General features: G+C 53.0%; 1 non-coding gene across 1 annotated transcript in view; it reads left to right on the forward strand.

Annotated features, from left to right (window-relative positions):
• Window positions 1-3939: 3939 nt before the first annotated feature.
• Window positions 3940-5000, forward strand: part of LOC124745596 — a 1909-nt gene continuing 848 nt past the window's right edge. The window contains exon 1 of the ribosomal RNA XR_007011100.1: window positions 3940-5000. This exon is cut by the window's right edge and continues 848 nt beyond it. This is a non-coding gene — a ribosomal RNA (small subunit ribosomal RNA).

Consider the following 5000-nt stretch of genomic DNA (forward strand, 5'->3'; position numbering starts at 1 on the left):
CCGCACCCGTTCGTGCACCACCCCAACCGCCACACGCGCACCTCCAGCGGATGAACGGCGGAAGTTTCCCGCACTCGTAAAGTGCAATCCACCCCTATAACTTGCGTTTCATGAAGAGTTATTTCCAATATGCGACATTCCCGCTGTCCCTATACATGAGCCGCGACCTGTACCACTTACGAGCGAGAGACGCGATCGCGTTGCTCACTGTACGGCGTCCGATACCGAGCCATCAGCATGTCGGTCCCCATGCGCGTTGCACTCGCACTCGCAGTCGCAAAAACGTGGGGCAAATATATTACGCGGAAGAGCTATAACAGACCGAGCCCCACTGCATGGGGGGAGTCTTTGTCACTAATGTACACAGATGGAACATTTTGGACTGGAACCAGATTACCCGTACACACGGCGCTGATTAGTAATCAATGCAGAGCCATCAAACTACAGCAAATATACACAACTGTCCGTATACATGCTGAAAGAGTCTGCCCACAATGGGAACCACACGTCAGCCAGACACTCTGATCACGCACCACTCTCTGCTTCTAACAGGCGCACATACAATATGTAAGCACCAGCATGGAACAACATCCAGTGCATCTTCTCCGCCACATTACACAATCCACACTATCACAACCAGACCAGGAGGTCCATGCGGAAAATACAATATCCCAGCCTTTCGACATCCACCATTGCGCAGACCAGGCACCAACACCCACACATGTCCTATACAACGGTGCACCCAACATCACAATAGTACCTCCTGTCACAGCGCACAAACAATGACATGAGTCAAAGACACAGGTCTCACACAAGCATAGAATTGGAGCGCCGCCTCTAATAAGCCAAAGGTGCATCCTGACGTGACAAATCTGATCATGTCACAAGCATTCACTTACTATAATCACTATCAACGAACCTGCCGCCCCCGCCCCCCCCCCCCTACACCTTTCCTTACAACAACGTGTAACCTAACCTAACCTAACCTAACCTATGTTGTACCTTAACCTAACCTATGTTGTACCTTAACCTAACCTATGTTGTACCTTAACCTAACCTATGTTGTACCTTAACCTAACCTATGTTGTACCTTAACCTAACCTATGTTGTACCTTAACCTAACCTATGTTGTACCTTAACCTAACCTATGTTGTACCTTAACCTAACCTATGTTGTACCTTAACCTAACCTATGTTGTACCTTAACCTAACCTATGTTGTACCTTAACCTAACCCATGTTGTACCTTAACCTAACCCATGTTGTACCTTAACCTAACCCATGTTGTACCTTAACCTAACCCATGTTGTACCTTAACCTAACCCATGTTGTACCTTAACCTAACCCATGTTGTACCTTAACCTAACCCATGTTGTACCTTAACCTAACCCATGTTGTACCTTAACCTAACCCATGTTGTACCTTAACCTAACCCATGTTGTACCTTAACCTAACCCATGTTGTACCTTAACCTAACCCATGTTGTGCCTTAACCTAACCCATGTTGTGCCTTAACCTAACCCATGTTGTGCCTTAACCTAACCCATGTTGTGCCTTAACCTAACCCATGTTGTGCCTTAACCTAACCCATGTTGTGCCTTAACCTAACCCACGTTGTGCCTTAACCTAACCCATGTTGTGCCTTAACCTAACCCATGTTGTGCCTTAACCTAACCCATGTTGTGCCTTAACCTAACCCATGTTGTGCCTTAACCTAACCCATGTTGTGCCTTAACCTAACCCATGTTGTGCCTTAACCTAACCCATGTTGTGCCTTAACCTAACCCACGTTGTGCCTTAACCTAACCCACGTTGTGCCTTAACCTAACCCACGTTGTGCCTTAACCTAACCCACGTTGTGCCTTAACCTAACCCATGTTGTGCCTTAACCTAACCCATGTTGTGCCTTAACCTAACCCACGTTGTGCCTTAACCTAACCCACGTTGTGCCTTAACCTAACCCACGTTGTGCCTTAACCTAACCCACGTTGTGCCTTAACCTAACCCACGTTGTGCCTTAACCTAACCCACGTTGTGCCTTAACCTAACCCACGTTGTGCCTTAACCTAACCCACGTTGTCCCCTAAAGTAACCCACGTTGTCCCCTAACGTAACCCACGTTGTCCCCTAACGTAACCCATGTTGTCGCCTAAACCTGCTCTGTAATTGTTATACGACTCGTTCAATTAGTGTAGTGTTGCCCACCCGCAACCCTCGCAATATAGTTCGCTACTCGCACTGCCCGCTCCCCTGTGTATCGCTTCATGTTAAACACCTTGCAAGTCTTGCTGACTTTCCACATGCTCCTGCTGTACACTGTAATGTGGATGGCAGCAGGACGTACATGCCGCCCCTCCCCACGTCCCCACCTTGCCCCCCTGCCTTCGCAAGCTGGTTGGTGAGAAGTTTGCATGTTCAATGCCCTTCGCATGCGACGTACTCAGGCTACGTTGTGGTGCGGCCTGTGTCAACCGTCCGCTAATGTCGTACGCGTAAACCACAATCTGTACTGCACATTCGTCCTTATGTACCGAATGATACATCGTGGCACATGTGTGACCGTACAACGACTGCGCCCAAAAACGGCGGACCATACAGTGCAAATATTGTGCACGCAGCTACGTGTCGTCTCCCTATGAGAGCTGGATTGCAGTGTGGTACGCCATAGAGACGTGTGGGAGGAACGGACGCCGTGGATGGCGATCAGCATGAGCTGTCTGTTGATGTATTCGGACCTAGTCGTCTCTCCTCACACACCGTGATGGCATGGTGCACCGCGTTCCATATCTGCGACATGCTACAGAGGCCGGTTGACAGTCGTTCGAGCAATGGACATCGCATACGTACGGGGGCCACCTTCCACGTATTGTCTAGGCGTGCACATTTTGTTGCGTGTATGTGGGCAGACGTAGTGTGGCGTGACACCTGACACAGGCATGCAATAATCGTTGAAGTTGCAAATGGCGATGGACGCCTGCGTTTTCTGGTGAAGTTACGCAAATGAACAAATGGTAACCTGTTGTGGTGCGGTTGTTCTCGCTAGGGGTGAATCGGTGATGGCGACGATAGGTTGAGGTACGAACCGGTTGTTCCAGCGATACCCACCATGCCGACGAAACTGAACGGCATCTGGGTGTGAAGCGATACGCGGCGGTGGCTGGGTGGGACCGTCCCCGGCCGGTGAGGGGGCGCCTCCCGGCGTGCTGGCCGCGCGGTGCGTGGGCGCACGCGCTACAGCCGGCTGGTGGGGGCGGCCAGTGGCAGGCGCGCCGGCCGACGGACGCGGCAGGCGTCGCAGCTGCGCGCCGGCGCACCCTGCGCGCGGCGCCGTGCGGCCAAAGTAGGTCCTCGCGGGCCCGGTGCGAAGCGCGGTGGACATCTTCAGTGTGCTGGTCCGATTGAGGACTGTGTGCGTTGAGGATGCGCCGCCGCCCGGCGCTCGGCGCCGCGACGCCGTCTGCTGCTCGGTCGCCCCAGCGGTTCTCGCTGGTGGTTTGTATCGCAGCTGTGCGGATGTGTTGGCGCGTGCGCTGTGCTGGGAGAGTTCGCTTCGGCACCCAAGTGGGGCTTTTGTCCTTCTGTGGCGCTGGCGTTGGAGCTGCCGGTCACCGTAGGTGGCGCGTGTTGTCTCCCGCCGGCAATGCCACGACAGCACGCTCCCGGGCCTCTGTCGGCAGCGGCAAGCTCAGTTGGGAGCACGGGTGGTCGCACCGAAAGCGTCTACTCGCCTAACTCCGGGCGATTGCGCCTCTCTCGAACCCGACCAAGTACTTGGGACGGCGCTGCGCGCCGCCGGGACCTGAGAGGGTTTCGAGGTGTATTGTGCAGGGGAGCTCAGCCTCCTCCTGTTTGCAGAATGATTGAGCGGACGCTTGCGTGTTCGCGCGGGCCCCCGGGACACACTCCCGGGCGGCCGGCTGCTCAGCTCTAGTTGACGCAGCTCCCTGGTTGATCCTGCCAGTAGTCATATGCTTGTCTCAAAGATTAAGCCATGCATGTCTCAGTACAAGCCGCATTAAGGTGAAACCGCGAATGGCTCATTAAATCAGTTATGGTTCCTTAGATCGTACCCACGTTACTTGGATAACTGTGGTAATTCTAGAGCTAATACATGCAAACAGAGTCCCGACCAGAGATGGAAGGGACGCTTTTATTAGATCAAAACCAATCGGTCGGCTCGTCCGGTCCGTTTGCCTTGGTGACTCTGAATAACTTTGGGCTGATCGCACGGTCCTCGTACCGGCGACGCATCTTTCAAATGTCTGCCTTATCAACTGTCGATGGTAGGTTCTGCGCCTACCATGGTTGTAACGGGTAACGGGGAATCAGGGTTCGATTCCGGAGAGGGAGCCTGAGAAACGGCTACCACATCCAAGGAAGGCAGCAGGCGCGCAAATTACCCACTCCCGGCACGGGGAGGTAGTGACGAAAAATAACGATACGGGACTCATCCGAGGCCCCGTAATCGGAATGAGTACACTTTAAATCCTTTAACGAGTATCTATTGGAGGGCAAGTCTGGTGCCAGCAGCCGCGGTAATTCCAGCTCCAATAGCGTATATTAAAGTTGTTGCGGTTAAAAAGCTCGTAGTTGGATTTGTGTCCCACGCTGTTGGTTCACCGCCCGTCGGTGTTTAACTGGCATGTATCGTGGGACGTCCTGCCGGTGGGGCGAGCCGAAGGCGTGCGACCGCCTCGTGCGTGCTCGTGCGTCCCGAGGCGGACCCCGTTGAAATCCTACCAGGGTGCTCTTTATTGAGTGTCTCGGTGGGCCGGCACGTTTACTTTGAACAAATTAGAGTGCTTAAAGCAGGCAAGCCCGCCTGAATACTGTGTGCATGGAATAATGGAATAGGACCTCGGTTCTATTTTGTTGGTTTTCGGAACCCGAGGTAATGATTAATAGGGACAGGCGGGGGCATTCGTATTGCGACGTTAGAGGTGAAATTCTTGGATCGTCGCAAGACGAACAGAAGCGAAAGCATTTGCCAAGTATGTTTTCA

This window comes from Schistocerca piceifrons, unplaced genomic scaffold, assembly GCF_021461385.2.
Source record: "Schistocerca piceifrons isolate TAMUIC-IGC-003096 unplaced genomic scaffold, iqSchPice1.1 HiC_scaffold_327, whole genome shotgun sequence".
In the NCBI taxonomy this organism is placed as follows: domain Eukaryota; kingdom Metazoa; phylum Arthropoda; class Insecta; order Orthoptera; family Acrididae; genus Schistocerca; species Schistocerca piceifrons.